This window comes from Giraffa tippelskirchi, chromosome 1 (assembly GCF_054371585.1).
Source record: "Giraffa tippelskirchi isolate mGirTip1 chromosome 1, T2T-mGirTip1v1.2.pri, whole genome shotgun sequence".
Taxonomy (NCBI): Eukaryota; Metazoa; Chordata; class Mammalia; order Artiodactyla; family Giraffidae; genus Giraffa; species Giraffa tippelskirchi.
Window position 1 is genome coordinate 123,429,308 of NC_137275.1, and position 17,431 is coordinate 123,446,738.

The following is a 17,431-nucleotide window of genomic DNA, read 5'->3' on the forward strand; positions in this document are numbered from 1 at the left end:
GATGGGAATCAGAAAATCTAAAATGCTGTTCTTGCATATATTTAAGAGACGGTATCCCTGTGATTTTTCTGGATTCTAAGTGGAGAATGTGATTGGTCAATTGCTTGAGCTTTTCTTAGCAAACTGAGATACGGTGTTCAATCTGTTCTAAAATAATGAAATCAATTATCTGGGTTGTTGAGCAGGTGTTAGCGTGGATTCTCTAAAAATAAATCATGTCAGACTAATCTGAATTTTTTGATGATGTAACTAAGTTAATTTATGAAAAGGCATAATTTATCTTGATTTTAGCCTTGGCTTTGATAAAGCATCTCTTCAAAAGCGTGTGAATAAGTCCCAACCTACTGGCATTAGCAGAGGATTGCTATTATAAAATAGATTACTAACTGGCAAACCAGAGGAAGTAATAATACATGGACAATAATTCTTCAGGGCAGAGTTGACAAGCGGGTTTCCCATGGGCTCCGAGTTCAGGAAGATGTTAAATAAGATTTATGTGGCTCATCAGCAGTCAGTTCTTGGTGCGCCAGCAGAACAATCTGCTGATGACTCATGGCTAGTATGTTGGGGTTTGGAGGAAGAAGGGCAATGAGGATGGGTACACAAATAGGTCCCCAAACAAGATAAGAAGCTGAATGTGGACTTTAAGTCTCCAGGAGCAGTTCACTAATGGGACAGAAGGAACAGGGAGAGGCAGGGGGCCCACTCAAGTGTAGGTAGTTCGGGATGTCACTGTCTTGAACCGCGTGTGTGGTACAGCTGAGAAGCTGCTGGCTGGGGGTGTTACTGGCTCGAGCACTCCCCACTCTGTGCACAGTTTTGGGCTTCCAATCTCATCAAGTATTTGCCAGAAAACTCTGACCTCTCATTTAAGCCTCTGATCAAAGACCAGCAGCCCTCACTCTGCTTTGAGATGCACACAGATATCTTTATCCTCCAGGGTCGCATGCAGTATGAAGAAGCCAACAATTCTGAGGAATCAGGCCCCTGAGCAGCACCCTCAGAGCCCTTCCTGGGGGTTGCCCTCCTTGGTGTTCCCCTTGCATGCTTCCCAGGAACTTCCGTGAATGGGTCACTGCTGGCAGAGCTCCTCAGTGGGGGCCCTTCTGTAAAAAGGACCCTGCCTGTCTTCTCCGTGTCTCACTATGCCATCTCTCATGGATTCCACAGGTCAACAAGATGATAAAGATGGGCCCTTTATCATCCTAGACCCATCCTCTGGTGGTTACAAACTTCAGTATCAATCTTTCTCTAGGTGAAGGAAGGTGAAGATGAAGGTGAAAGTTGTTCAGTCGTGTCCGACTCTTTGCGACCCATGGACTTAGTCCATGGAATTCTCCAGGCCAGAGTACTGGAGTGGGTAGCCTTTCCCTTCTCCAGGGGATCTTCCCAACCTAGGGATCGAACCCAGGTCTCCCACATTGCAGGCGGATTCTTTACCAGCTGAGCCACTCTAAAGGTAACTCAGAGTAGCATCACAGCTTCACTCTAGTTTCCGTTTTGTGAGAAATGTTACAGCTGTTTGAAAGTTGTACATGAATCTTGATCACCTTGTTACTTGGAATACAGTCCTCAGATGAGCTACACTGGCAACGTTGGGGATAGAAATTCAGAATCTTGATTCTGTCCTTTGCCATTGAAATAGAATATGAACTCGCCATGATTTCCAGGTAATTTCTATGTTCATTAAGGTTTGGAAAGTGCTGAACTAGGCATAGACTTGTAGAGAAAACTGAACCTTGGCAGAACATGGTTAGAAACTGACAGCCTGTTTGACTTCAATTATATCTTTTTTCCTCTACATCAAGCTGCAAAGAGTTGTGTAAAGGAGAAATATAGGATACTTTAGATGACTATGTTCTTTCGTGCCTGAGTCTTAGAAATGGCCCTGTTAAGTGGAGTATCTAACAGTAGAAGAAAGTAGTTGCAGCTCAGGACATACCCATGGTGAGAGAGACAAGGTTGGAATCAGAATCCAACTCTAGGGAATGTTTTGAACAATTGCCATGGCATGGCTGTGGGCAGGGGCACACCTGAGGGGATCCTGTCCTGCCTGTTAACAGAGATGAGGTTGCTAGTCCCTGGGATTCCAGCAAGCCACAACCCCCCACCCCCACCCCAGCCCGCGCAGATCCCATCTCTGCCATGACTGGGCCGCAGCATGGAGATTCGGAAGCATAAAGACTTATAAAAATGTATTTCTTAGTGAACTTTGTTCTGAATCAAGGGAAATCACACATCTGCTTTAAACATCCCAGAAGCAATGCTCTATTTGGTTCTAAATACTGAATGTAATTAAGGAGTTTAAAATTGGTGAATGATACTTAAAATGACTGTAAAATTTATTCAAAAATCAGAATAACTATTTTTGTGAGGGCAGATTCAAAATGAACACATTTGTGTCTGAAAAATACATTTAAAACAGTCTGAGGAGATCTGATTGCATCTAAAAATTTTAGACAGATAGTAAATAAATGACTGCATGTAAAGAGGAAGGAATTTGCATCCCAAAAGCCTGAACTGAGGGACAGAGAGAATTTTAACTCTTTAATTGTATACCTGGGATAAAGTTGAGGTAATGGGTGGTGGTAGCTCAAAAATGTAAACAGATCAAGTGGAAAAACCCTTGAGAAGTGATCTAAGTCCATATACAAGTTGCCCAAGGAGATATCAGTGTGGTAATTGTGTTGTTGTTGTTATTCAGTTGCCCAGTCGTGTCCGACTCTTTTTGACCCCATGGACTGCAGCACAGCAGGCCTTCCTGCCCCTCACCATCTCCTGGACTTTTCCCAAGTTCATGATCATTGCATCGGTGATGCTGTTCAGGCATCTCATCCTCTGACACCCTCTTCTCCTTCTGCCCTCAATCTTTCCCAGCATCAAGGACTTTTCCAATGAGTCATCTGTTCACATCAGGTGAATGAAATACTGGAGCTTCAGCTTCAGCATCAATCCTTCCAGTGGCTATTCAGGGTTGATCTCCCTTAAGATTGACTGGTTTGCTCTCCTTGCTGTCTAGGGGATTTTCAGGAGTCTTCTTCAGCAGTGGTAATTGTATTGCTGAGTATTTCAAATTGTTTCAACTTTCCTCTTAATCCATCTGTATTCTTCTTTACCCAGCTTTCTTTTATTTATTTATTTTATTTTGTTTTCTCATAATCTATTTTCAACCACTGTCCCCCTGTTAAAATCTCTGGTCTTCAGTGTGTATTAAAACTCTTGCCTCTTCTCACCTTGCATGATGGTTCAGTTTCCTGTGGTGTGTATTAATCTAGGTTCTCTTTGCTTAGGTTCAGTCTTTCTCTATGCCTCCTGTTTAGATCAGAATAACAAAGCCCAGCTACCGAGTAGGCAAACCTAGAAAATGCAGAAGGTTCCTTAAAGAGGGATGAGAATGACCTGGGATGAAAAAAGCAAAATTATACTTTTGGATCCTGAGAAAAATATGCAGGAAAGTTTTTTGACTTCTTCGAAATTCCCAAATTTGTAAGATGAAGGACAAATAGATACATAGACTCATTAAAGATGGAAATTGTATTTGCAAAAATCCCCAGGGCCTAGCAGGGAACCTGGAATGTAATTGGAGCTCAGTAAATATTTGTTGAATGAGGGGATGAATGAATGAATGAGTAAAGTCCATTAGAGTACTTTCCTTAGAAGTACTGTGCAATCTTTTTTTTTTTTTCCCAACGTGATAGCTTCTCAAATATTGTTTTCCTATGATCAAGTCTCTTCAATTATTATCATAACCTTGCTCTCTGGGTGGTTGGGAGTCTTTGTCAGCATCATATGTTGATGGCACCATCAGTTACCCTTACTGAGGTTTGTTAGATGTTTACCTGTTCACCGTTCATTAATGGAGACCTCGGAGATGAAAGTGGACTTGCATCTACAGACTAAAGGTGCAAAGATTTAGCTTTGTTTTGTAAATTTAGAAGAAAAGATTCTGCTTTTTCTGGTTTTGTAAGGTTGTCATATGTCTATAAGTTGAGACCTTTGCCTTTGAAGCTGAAATGTGGTCTGATCTTTGCAGACTAACAGTGGGGATTGGAATTAGAGGTAGAGCTAACATTGGAGAGGCTGTTATAACACAGGGGGAGACCCTGAAGGAGCCTCTCTGCGTTAATTAATGTCCTGCTGCCACGGAGACGAAACTACTTATGTTCAGCAACCAGGCATAACAAAAATGTATTATTACAAGCTATTTTTCTGTTAGATATTTGACTTCTTTCTGGTGTGACTTTTCCATGCTCAGAACATTCATGGGAATGTTCCCAGTGTTTATTCTTTCTCCCCTTACTGTCTTTCAACACTCATCATTTACTTCCTCATATGCGTGTTACCCAAGCTAACTTCAAGGTGTCAGAAAGTATCTCATAAAGTTCACAATAAGTAACCCACACACTAAGATGAATAAGAAGTAAAGTTCACAAGATTTTGGTAGCTTTAAGGGCTCAGTTAATTAAATGACCACCAGGAGACATTTAATTGAGCTCATTCCCTTCTTAATTTGACTCCTTATCCAGAGTCAGATATTCTTAAGACAGTGAGCAATGAAATATGAGACTTGGAAATAGGGTCATGCCTAAGGGAATAAGATTTGTCCATGGAATTAACGTTGATACCAGTAGGTGGCCACCTGGCTGAGTGGTGTAACAGGAATATCCTAAATCAACTGTATTCTCAGCTTGATTCCTGGCCCAGGTACTGAAGAGCAGCGTCAGCTCCTCTGAGCTTAACCCTGAATCACTGTCACGTTTAAAACAACATCTGCACAAATTTTGTTGCTGTTTTGGGGAAATTTATCAAACTTTAATCAAAACACTTAAAAATATAAATTGGGAGTTTTGAAACAGAACACCATTCCATGTTCGATGCACGAGACAAGGGCTCAGGGCCGGGGCAATGGGATGACCCAGAGGGATGGGATGGGGAGGGAGGTGGGTGGGGGGTCCAGGAAGGGGAACACATGTAAATCCATGGCTGATTCATGTCAATGTATGGCAAAAACTATTACAATATTGTAAAGTAATTAGCCCCCAACTAAAATAAATAAATTTATAAAAAAAAAAAAAAATTGGGAGTTTTGAAACTTTGGGGAAAGAAACTCTAAAACATACTGGTATATTTGACCTATATTTCTTTGTGCCTTTTTACTGTCCTTTTTCTCTCCTTTTTTCTTTTTCTACCCTAGACCTTAAATATCTGATATTAGCATTGATTTCTTTCTTCAGTTTTTAGTAATAACTCGATGCCATTTCAAATTTGGACAACAAGATCAGGACTTATGTGTCTTCTTATGTTAATGTTTTATTAATTTGCAGAAAGCCATCTATACTTTTATTTTAAAAATTGGAATCAGGTTGAAAATTTCCCTGATGAAATGTCAGCCTCAAAATCTGCTACCAGGCAAGCTATTGAGAGTTCACAGGCAAGATAAAAGTGCTTGAATCACATAGGTTTTTTTAAACCTTAGCATTTCTTCAACTTTTTCACTATTTAGTACTTTTATAGCAAAGAATGGAAATTAAGAAAAAGTTGAAGAAAAAAAAAAGTGAGCAGAAAGAAACGGGATGGGGTGCCAGTCAGTGAAGGCAGCATCTGGGGTGTTCAGCGTTCCCACCTCTTGTGTCTCTGCGCATCAGTCTTCCTCTCTGGTGCTGTGCTTACAGGAATTAGTGTGGAGGTCTGAGCGAGGAGGCCCAGGGATGAAAGGTGTCTTAGGCTCTGACCTACACTTGCCCATCAGAGAAAAGCAGAATCGTGCATGCCCTGTGCAGTCTGACTGGCAGGCAGATGGTTGAATGGCCCTGTCTAGCTCAGAGCGCATAGAGCTGGGATGCGACCCTCCTAGGGAGGAGCCACATGTGCTGCTTGGAGGTAGCCGCTGTCAGCCTAGACATGGTGTGATTAAAATCTTGTCTCACCATCCTTCCTATTTATATGCAGCACTTTTATTTGATCCATCATGTTTTGTATTGATTCAATCTACTGTTCCCATGTTTTAGAAGTTACTAACTTACCATCTAAGTGTCTGCTGGATTCTGCTTGTGGCTAGCAGCTGTGTATACATTCTCTATACCTGATACAGACCATGAGCTTCACTTATATTTCCTAAGCTACTAGCTTACTCACTGCCTTACAATCTTTGTTTACCATTTCTCATGAATTTCATCTGTCTCATTTCCTTCAATTCCACAGCAGAATGCAACTTCCTTAAAAAATCCAGCAAGGAAACAATACAATGTGCATACAACATTTCATTGATAATACAATTAAATATTTTTATGTTGTTGTTTGGTCCCTAAGTCATGTCCGAATCTTTGTTACCCCATGGACGGCAGCATGCCAGGTTCGTCTGTTCTTCACTCTCTCCTGGAGTTTGCTCAAATTCATATCCATTGAGTTGGTGATGCTATATAACCATCTCAACCTCTGCTGCCCTATTCTCCTTTTGCCTTCACTCTATCCCAGCATCAGGGTCTTTTCCAATGAGTTGGCTCTTTGCATCAGGTGGCCAAAGTATTGGAGCTTCAGCTTCAGTCCTTCCAATGGATATTCAGGGTTGATTTCCTTTAAGATTGACTGGTTTGATCTCCTTGCAGTCCAAGGGACTCTCAAGAGTCTTCTCCAGCACCACAATTAGAAAGCATAAATTCTTTGGCACTCAGCCTTCTTTATGGTCCAACTCTCACATTCATACATGACTACTGGAAAAACCATAGCTTTGACTAGACGGACCTTTGTCGGCAAAGTAATGTCCCTGCTTTTTAATATGCTGTCTAGGTTGGTAATAGCTTTTCTTCCAAGGAGGGAGTGTCTTTTAATTTCATGGCTGCAATCACCATCTGCAGTGATTTGGAGCCCAAGAAAATAAAGCCTGTCACTGTTTCCACTGTTTTCCCATTTATTTACCATGAAGTAGTGGGACTGGGTGCCATGACCCAAGTTTTTTGAATGGTGAGTTTTAAGCCAGCTTTTCCACTCTCCTCTTTTACCTTCATCAAGAGACTGTTTAGTTCCTCTTCACTTTCTGCTGTTAGAGTGGAGTCATCTGCATATCTGAGGTTGTTGATATTTCTCCTGGCAATCTTGATTCCAGCTTGCAATTCATCCAGCCTGACATTTTGCACGATGTACTCTGCATATAAGTTAAATAAACAGGGTGACAATATACAACCTTGTCATACTCACTTCCCAATTTTTACTTAAGGAAATGCAATTTAGTTTCCACTGTAAATCATGTTAGTAAACAGTGTTAATGTTAACACTGCTGATATTAACAGGGGGCTTCCTTCGTGGCTCAGACAGTAAAGAATCTGCCTGCAATGCAGAGACCTGGATTTGATCCCTGGGTTGGGAAGATCCCCTGGATAAGGGAATGGCTACCAACTCCAGTATTCTTACCTGGAGAATTACATGGACTGAGGGGGCTATAGGGTCACAAAGAGTCAGATACGACTAAGCTACTAACACTTTCACTTTCAATATTAACAGTCATTTAATACATATAATAATAGTATTAAAATGTTAATTACTATTCATATTACATCATCACAAGCTTTAGGATTAGGGATAAAAATCTGATACTGGAGGCCCAGTTGGTATTGGACATAGGCTGGAGACAGAAACCGCTGAAGTCAATTTATTAAGAGTTTTTTTTCTCCTAATGCAATGGTTTATTTTTTTAAACTTCTTTTGTGATCTGCAAGTTTTGTTTGCTATCAGAGTACTAAAACAAAAAGAATGTTAAAGGAATTTCGAGAAACAACCTTCTCTTCAGCATGTCAGTTTGGGGTAACATTTTGGTGTCACCCTGTTTGTTCCCTCTCCCTCATAAGCTGCACTGAAGGAAACATTCAAGATGCAGAAAGTTACCCAAACTTGGTAGTCACCAGGTCAAAGGCTGTTGCTTAGGTGGTTGCACACATGGTGCAGGCAGTGGTTGGTGGGTGGAGATTCTGGAGTCAACTTCCATCCCTTCAAATCCCAGCTCTCCCACTAACTAGCTGAGTCTGTTTATCTCCTTTCTGCTTCGTGAACATTATCTCCCCAAAGAATACAGGTTACATGAAGCTGGCTGTCCTGCCTCAAAACGTGACTGTGAAGCTTTGGGTAAACAATGTCTGGCTCATCTTCACATAGATGTACTACATTTCAGAGAGTTCAGCACCACTTTTACTGAAACTGTGTTGAGATTGGCTATGACCAAGAGAACGCACTGGTCATAGCAAACACCCTCTTCCAAAAAACAAGAGACGACTCTACACGGACATCACCGATGATCAATACTGAAATAAGATTGATTGTATTCTTTACAGTCAAAGATGAGGAAGCTCTATACAGTCAGCAAAAACAAGACCAGGAGCTGACTGTGACTCAGATCATGAACTCCTTATTGATAAATTCAAACTTAAATTGAAGAAAGTAGGGAAAACCACTAGACCATTCAGGTACGACCTAAATCAAATCTCTTACGATTATATAGTTGAAGTGACAAATAGATTCAAAGGATTAGATCTGACAGACAGAGTGCCCATGGATGGAGGTTCATGACATTGTACAGGAGGCAGGGATCAAGATCATCCCCGAGAAAAAGAAACAAAAAAAGGCAAAATGATTGTCTGACAAGGCCTTGCGAATAGCTGAGAAAAGAAGAGAAGTGAAAGGGAAAGGAGAAAAGGAAACATATACCCATCTGAATGCAGAGGTCCAAAGAATAGCAAGGAGAGATAAGAAAGCCTTCCTCAGTGATCAATGCAAAGAAATGGAGGAGAATAATAGGATGGGAAAGACTAGAGATCTCTTCAAGAAAATTAAAGACACCAAGGTAACATTTCATGCAAAGACGAGCACACAAAGGACAGAAATGGTATGGACCTGACAGAAGCAGAAGATATTAAGAAGAAGTGGCAAGAATACACAGAAGAACTATACAAAAAAAGATCTTCATGACCCAGATAACCATGATGGTGTGATCACTCACCTAGAGCCAGACATCCTGGAGTCCAAAGTCAGGTGGACCTTAGGAAGCATCACTAGGAACAAAGTTAGTAGAGGTGATGGGATTCCAACTGAGCTATTCCAAATCCTAAAAGATGATGCTGTGAAAGTGCTGCTCTCAAGATGCCAGCAAATTTGGAAAACTCAGCAGTGGCCACAGGACTGGAAAAAGTCAGTTTTCATTCCAGTCCCAAAGAAAGGCAATGTGACATGTTCAAACTACTGCACAATTGCACTCATCTCACACACTAGCAAAATAATGGTTAAAATTCTCCAAGCCAGTCTTCAACAGTACAGGAATCAAGGACTTCCAAATGTTCAAGCTGGATTTAGAAAAGGCAGAGGAACCAGAGATCAAATTGCCAACATCTGTGGGTTATAGAAAAAGCAGGAGAGTTTCAGAAAAACATCTATTTCTGCTTTATTGACTATGCCAAAGCCTTTGACTGTGTGGATCACAACCATCTGTGGAAAATTCTGAAAGAGATGGGAATACCAGACCACCTTACCTGCCTCCTGAGAAATCTGTATGATTTTACTCAAACATAAGTTTGAGTAAACTCCGGGAGTTGGTAGAGAGGCCCGGCGTGCTGCAGTCCATTGGGTCACAAAGAGTTGGACATGATTGAGTGACTGAACTGAACTGAACTGATGTTGAGATTGTCTTGCCCATTGTATCTAATTTTCCATGTGTTGTAGGTAATAATGAAAAGGCAGCTTTTCTTTAATGAATGAAAATTTTTCTGAATGTTTACATTTTCAGGATAATTCAGCTCCCCATTCTTTTATTTTCTTGACTTATTTAGCTCAATGAGCAAAGAGAATGGCTTGGTGCCTATATTTTCCAGAATAACTAAATAATTTTCTGTGATAATTTTAAACTTTTTACCTTCATTTTAATTTTGTTCACTAGATATTAAAGTGTCCTTGTGACCATTTATTCAAATAATATTCCAGTTCTAATTTGTATACTTGAAAAGTGAAAGCTGCTCAGTCATGTCCGACTCTTTGTGACACCATAGTCCATGGAATTCTCCAGGCCAGAATACTGGAGTGGGTAGTTATTCCCTTCTCCAGGGGATCTTCCCAACCCAGGGATCTAACTCAGGTCTTGAACTTTGCAGGCAGATTCTTTACCAGCTGTGCCACAAGGGAAGCCCGATTTATACAATTATATCCTGCTTAAAGATTGATATTGTATTTTCCCAAGTACCATTTTTATGTCACTATTAAAATATTTTTGGCATACTATATCACTATAGTTTTCATTTTGTTTTTTTTTCTATAAGGCTTCATAAAAGTGTAATTTTTATCTGTGCTATTTGCTTATACAATGAATATAATGAAAAGAAAACTAATTGACTTACTGATCACCATAAAGAATAATCATCTTTCTAAGTAAACAAGTTGAGCCCAGGTTTGCTGTTAATATATCAATAGAGGAAGGCAATAAAGAATACTGTTACTAAATCTATATGTGACTTAGACTAAGAGTTACCATGTTTTATTTATCTGTAGCTTTTCCACTTTTTATATATTCTGACTTTTAGTCAGAAGATTGAGAATAATGACTTGAAAAGATTAACAGTATTTTAATTGATGATTTGTGTAAAGCCAGGTTCCAAGTAACAATGGAAATGAAACTGACAATTGACTTACCTGCTCTGGTCAATATCAAAAACAAGTATTTTGAATGAGTTAATTATTTTCTTGAGCTGACCAGGTATCCTCTCACCATTTGGTGTGACATCCTTATTCCTCCCAGCACAGAGAACTTATTCATTTTCAGAAGCTATTTTACTCTCCAGAAATAGCACCTCATTCTTGAGGGGGAGGAGGAACGGGGAAATAATATACATAAATTTTGAAAGAAAAAACTAATTTGCATTTAAAATGCCCAAAGTTTTACTGTTCCTCAGCTTCCCAATGTTTGATCACTATAGGAAAAGAATGACATCAATTTTATTCTTTGTGCTTGATTTTGTCAGTTCATGTATTCATTTTTTGAGTACTAATATGCTAGGTTGTGTTCTGGAATCTTGGCAATGGGATACAGTAGATAACTAAACTGAACAATTTCTTGCTTTAGAGAACCTGCCCCTGGAGGAGGGCATGGCAACCCACACCAGTATTCTTGCTTGTAGAATCCCATGGACAGAGGAGCTTGGCAGGCTATAGTCCATAGGTTTACAAGGAGTCAGACACTACTGAGGTGACTTAGGACATGTGGAACCAATACTTTTATTTAGCAAGACAGGAAATTGAATATATATGTAGGCCTAAGATGCTAAGGCATATTCTGGTACCAGAAAACAGGGTGCTGTTGCCACAAAAATACCCAAAAATGAAGAAGTGGCTTTGAAATTCAAAAATGTATAGAAGCTGTAAGAGTTTTGAGGTGCTTGATAGATTGCCTTGAAGAGATTGTTGATGGAAATATGAATGTTAAAGGCAATAGTGGTGAGGCCTCAGAAAGAAGGGAGACAAGCACAGAAATCTTTCTAGCACCTTAGAGAACACACATATCATCGTGAACACAATGCTGTTAAGAATATGAGTGTTAAAGGTGCTTCTGGTGAGGCCTCAAGTGGAAGTGAGAGACATGCTTTTGGACCCTGGAGGGAAGTGATCTTTACTATAGAGTCACAGAGAACTCATCTGAATTATGTTGTGATGTCGGAAGGACAGCAGAACCCGTGAACAATGATAGTGACTGGCTATATATGAAAAGTTTCATATGATCATTGCTTACTAAGAGTTTTCCCAGCAAGGCTCTTCAGCAGCCTCTTCCTTCTTCCTTGTGTAGCTGCTACCTAAGAGCAATTCCTGGCTCCTACCACCAACTTGTGGCACATCCTTTGTCTTGGGTTGCAGCTGTTGGAAAGGAGAACAGTGTGGAGATTCCTTAAAAAACTGGGAATAGAACTGCCATATGACCCAGCAATCCCACTGCTGGGCATATACACCAAGGAAACCAGAATTGAAAGAGACGCGTGTACCCCAATGTTCATCGCAGCACTGTTTACAATAGCCAGGACATGGAAGCAACCTAGATGTCCATCAGCAGACGAATGGATAAGGAAGCTGTGGTACATATACACAATGGAATATTACTCAGCCATTAAAAAAATACATTTGAATCGGTTCTACTGAGATGGATGAAACTGGAGCCCATTATACAGAGTGAAGTAAGCCAGAAAGAAAAACAACAATACAGTATACTAATGCATATATATGGAATTTGAAAGATGGTAACGATAACCCTATATGCAAGACAGAATAAGAGACACAGATGCAAGGAACAATTTTATGGACTCTGAGGGAGAAGGTGAGGGTGGGACGTTCTGGGAGAATAGCATTGAAACATGTATATTATCATATGTGAAACAGAACACCATTCCATGTTCGATGCATGTGACAAGGGCTCAGGGCCGGGGCAATGGGATGATCCAGAAGGATGGGATGGGGAGGGAGGTGGGTGGGTGGTCCAGGAAGGGGAACACATGTAAACCCATGGCTGATTCATGTCAATGTATGGCAAAAACTATTACAATATTGTAAAGTAATTAGCCCCCAACTAAAATAAATAAATTTATAAAAAAAAAAAAAAAAGAGGAAGGGGGTTGTTCACTGCCAGAGAAGAAGCATCTCTGTCTTGCTCTTGTTGCATTTCTGCACCTTCCTCTCTTCGGTCTTGCATTACAGTTCTGTGGAGCCCAGCCAGGCTCATCTCTACTGTCCACGATGAGCTGTCCATGGTACCAGGTAGGCAGGGGCAGATTCTCAGTTAGCCCACCTGGTATCCTGGTTCTGTCTCCTGGGGAGAACTCTTTCTCCACCACCGACCATGGTCCCTGAACAGACTCTCTGGAAGGTTCTTCCGGGGAAGAATCTTCATGGAAACATCTGGAATGGACATTGCTGGGCTTTTCCAGCTCCTCTTCTCCCTGGGTTTAGGGTCCAGGAGATTGTTTGAATAGACATAGGTTTTTGAAAACTACACTTGGGGATATGTTGGTCATACATTTTCCTCAAAAAGCTTAGAGAGTCTCTGGTCTGTTTGTTTCTGGGCATTTCTATGTGTGAGTAACCATAGCCAAGGTTCTTCAGGAGATAATCTTCTGAGCCTGGAGAGTGGTCTCTTACTTGTTGGTCCATTCTCTTCCCACCGCTACTTAATGGCAGTGAAACAGCTGAGGCAACGGGCTTCCAGGGAAGGCAACCCACCTAGGAAATGCAAACAGCTGTCTCACAGCCCTGTCACCCTGAAATTTCCTTGCTTGTTTTACTTTTCATCTCTAACTACTTATTGTGTAGGTTGAATCAGATGAGAGCCAATGAGTGACAAAAATGATTCCTAAATAAAGCTTATTTAAATAGCTCTGAAAATAATTTTATGACCTTTAATACAAACTTACCAAGAACATTTTTTGCAACTTTATTAGCTATTTTAATGTACTAAAATTAAATAAAATTACCAATTATATATTCATTAATTAATATGGGAAGAATATTTTTCAACTCAATATCTGGTTAATCATCTAAAAAGCTATTTTAGGTCACTTCTGAATATTATAAGCATTCTAGGAAAATAAATTTAGGTGCTGAAATTTTGTGTTCTGGGAAGTTTGGGTAATCTGTGTGGGAAATTGTAGTCCTTTCAGAAAACTCCAACAATATAATAGGATTTTCTATAATATTTTATGCCACAAACATGAGTATTTAAAAAATAAGGAATTTTTATCAGGACATATTACCTACACTATACAAAATAGCTTCCTGCATTTTCTAGGTGATTTTGTCTGGTGATTTTGACATCAAATATTACTTAATGAAGTTGAGTTCAGTTCAGTCAGTTCAGTCTCTCAGTCGTGTCCGACTCTTTGCGACCCCATGAATTGCAGCACGCCAGGCCTCTCTGTCCATCACCAACTCCTGGAGTCTACCCAAACCCATGTCCATGGAGTCAGTGATGCCATCCAACCATCTCATCCTCTGTCATCCCGTTCTCCTCCTGCCCCCAATCCTACCCAGCATTAGGGTCTTTTCCAATGAGTCAACTCTTCGCATGAGGTGCCCAAAGTATTGGAGTTTCAGCTTCAACATCAGTCCTTCCAATGAACACCCAGGATTGATCTCCTTTAGGATGGATTGATTGGATCTCCTTGCAGTCCAAGGGACTCTCAAGAGTCTTCTCCAACACCACAGTTCAAAAGCATCAATTCTGCGGTGCTCAGCCTCCTTCACCATCCAACTCTCACATCCATACATGACCACTGGAAAAACCATAGCCTTGACTAGATGGACTTTTGTTGGCAAAGTAATGTCTCTGCTTTTAAATATGCTATCTAGGTTGGCCATAACCTTCCTTCCAAGGAGTAAGCGTCTTTTAATTTCATGGCTGCAATCACCATCAGCAGTGATTTTGGAGCCCCCCAAAATAAAGTCTGACACTGTTTCCGCTGTTTCACTATCTCTTTCCCATGAAGTGATGGGACCAGATGCCATGATCTTAGTTTTTTGAACGTTGAGCTTTAAGCCATCTTTTTCACTCTCCTCTTTCACTTTCATCAAGAGGCTCTTTAGTTCTTCTTCACTTTCTGCCATAAGGGTGGTGTCATCTGCATATCTGAGGTTATTGATATTTCTCCCAGCAATCTTGATTCCAGCTTGTGTTTCTTCCAGCCCAGCGTTTCTCATGATGTATTTTGCATATAAGTTAAATAAGCAGGATGACAATATACAGCCTTGACGTACTCCTCTTCCTATTTGGAACCAGTCTGTTGTTCCATGTCCAGTTCTAACTGTTGCTTCCTGACCTGCATACAGGTTTGTCAAGAGACAGGTCAGATGGTCTGGTATTCCCATCTCTTTCAGAATTTTCCACAGTTTATTGTGATCCACACAGTCAAAGGCTTTGGCATAGTCAATAAAGCAGACATGGATGTTTTTCTGGAACTCTCTTGCTTTTTCGATGATCCAGCCGATATTAGCAATTTGATCTCTAGTTCCTCTGCCTTTTCTAAAACCAGCTTGAACATCTGGAAGTTCATGGTTCACGTATTACTGAAGCCTGGCTTGGAGAATTTTGAGCATTACTTCACTAGCATGTGAGATGAGTGGAATTGTGCGGTAGTTTGAGCATTCTTTGGCATTGCCTTTCTTTGGGATTGGAACGAAAACTGACCTTTTCCAGTCCTGTGGCCACTGCTGAGTTTTCCAGATTTGCTGGCATATCAAGTGCAGCACTTTCACAGCATCATCTTTTAGGATTTGAAATAGCTCAACTGGAATTCCATCACCTCCACTAGCTTTGTTCGTAGTGATGCTTTCTAAGGCCCACTTAACTTTACATTCTAGGATGTCTGGCTCTGCCCTACAAGAAACATTATGGTCAAACTTGCTAGAAATTATTTAAATAGGTAGAATCACTAGTGTCTTCAAGAAAATACATTTTTGACAATCGTATCTGAGGTAACACCTGGCAGTATGTTTTAGTGATGGTACAATTGTTAACAAAGAGAGATGAGGGCTGGCATCTGTAAGTTAAACTTGTAGAATATACATGAAGTAAGGCTACAACACACATGGTGCTGGAAGCACTAACTCTCAGACTCTATGTAGTATTAACAGGTGAGTTATTCTATTAGCAAGAAACATAATACAGAAGAACTGGTTGTCTTTTACTTCCTTATAAATAACTCTTGGAGATGTCTGAGCAGCAGGAAGTCTGCTTTAATTTGTATTCACTTCTCTCATTTTAAATTAGTACCTCATCACACTTGTATGTGCGGCACATTCCAGGTCAGAAGGATACTCACTGAATGTGATTCAGTGATCATGTTTGTACCTTCATTGATGTTGAAGAGTGACTGGATCAGTCCCTGCAGATGTGTGGCTGACCTGGGACAGAGTTAAGACAAGGGCTGGGTCATTACTGAGTAGATGCGGGCTTCTGCTCTAGGGGGAACCACAGAGCAGACTGGTCAATTAAGACCAAATGAATTTTCCCTTACTGTTTGTCAAACATACAAATTGAGCAATCTGTATTGTTGATAAGAGATTTTAACCTCAAATGTTTATGATCTTGACTGTAATTATCATGGAGACTGATAACAATCCCACTTCTTTTCCTGTGCACCTGAATGGCCTGCAGGGTGCAAGGTGAGCTTCACTTTTTGCCATAATGGGGTTTCTTCTTGTAAAGGGCAATGATGGCAGAGCATTAGAGTCTGCTGAATTTCCTTGGCTGCTAATGGGAAGAAAGGATGTGATCTGATTTTCCTGTACTGAAACAAGAGTTTCTTCTGCTATACCTTCCTGTTCCTTAAATTGTTTAACCCCATAGCCCATCAGGTTGATTAATTTATTAGAATTGTCTCCAAGCTGATGAAGAAAGTTTGGTATTATCAAGCTTAAACATATTTATACTTCAAGAAAGATCAGGGATACATGGCTCTTATTAATGGCTTTTAGATTTTCCTAATGTTCTCTGGTATTTTGGCACCTATGTTGCATTACATTGTAGTTAGCAGCATTAAAATGTCTAAAAAAAATAGCCCACATGAAATACTTAAGAAAAATAGTACAAAGTAGGAATTTAAATTGTTTTATAGTAAGCCTGGCCATGAAATAAGAAGACGATTGCTTCTTGGCAGGAAGGCAATAACAAACCTAGACAGTGTGTTGAAAAACAGCAACATTACTCTGCTGAAAAAGGTCTCTATAGTCAAGGCAATGATCTTCCCAATGGTCACACATGATTGTGAGACCTGAACTGTATAGAAGGCAGAATACCAAAGAATTGATACCTTAGAACTGTGGTGCTAGAGAAGACTCCTGAAAGTCCCTTGGACAGCAAGGAGATCAAACCAGTCAATCTTAAGGGAGATCAACCCTGGATATTCACTGGAATAACTAACGCTGAAGCTGCAGCTCCAGTATTTCGGTCATCTGATGTGAACAGACGACTCATTGGAAAAGTCCCTGATGATGGGAAAGATCAACAGCAGGAGAAGAGGGTGTCAGAGAATGAGATGGCTGGACGACATCACTGATGCAGTGTACATGAACTCGGGCAAAGTCTGGGAGATAGTGAGGGAAAGGGATGCCTTGTGTGCTGCAGTCCATGGGTTTGCAAAGAGTCGGACAAGACTGGGTGACTGAACAACAACAACAAAGCCTGGAATTAGTGAGTCTAAGATTTCAGGAAAGCTCTGGAAGCAAGGAAAGAAAATGCAAAGGTCAGTTCATAAAGTCCTTGAAAAGCAAACTGAAGGGTTGAGTTAAGGAACTGCTCCATGTTCTAGGATGATTGCAGGGTATAAGCACTTGTAGGAGACCTTCAGTGATTCTCGGGTACTGAGAAGATGCTCTGGAGTTTCTTCTTACATCTGATGTCTCAGTTCTTCTTCCATAGTAATGATGC

General features: G+C 40.5%; 2 long non-coding RNA genes across 2 annotated transcripts in view; one reads left to right on the top strand and one right to left on the bottom strand.

The window, feature by feature from the left end:
- LOC145508016 (uncharacterized) overlaps positions 1-10,942 on the bottom strand; it is a 34,749-nt gene extending 23,807 nt beyond the window's left edge. Inside the window, exons 1-2 of the long non-coding RNA XR_014055290.1 lie at positions 10,663-10,942; positions 6,999-7,141 (exon numbers count right to left, since the gene is read on the bottom strand). This is a non-coding gene — a long non-coding RNA (uncharacterized LOC145508016). The remainder of the gene's footprint in view (positions 1-6,998; positions 7,142-10,662) is intronic.
- LOC145508027 (uncharacterized) lies at positions 1,087-12,615 on the top strand. The gene is made up of 2 exons (XR_014055301.1): positions 1,087-4,940; positions 12,474-12,615. It is a non-coding gene; the product is annotated as an uncharacterized LOC145508027 (long non-coding RNA).
- Positions 12,616-17,431: the final 4,816 nt, after the last annotated feature.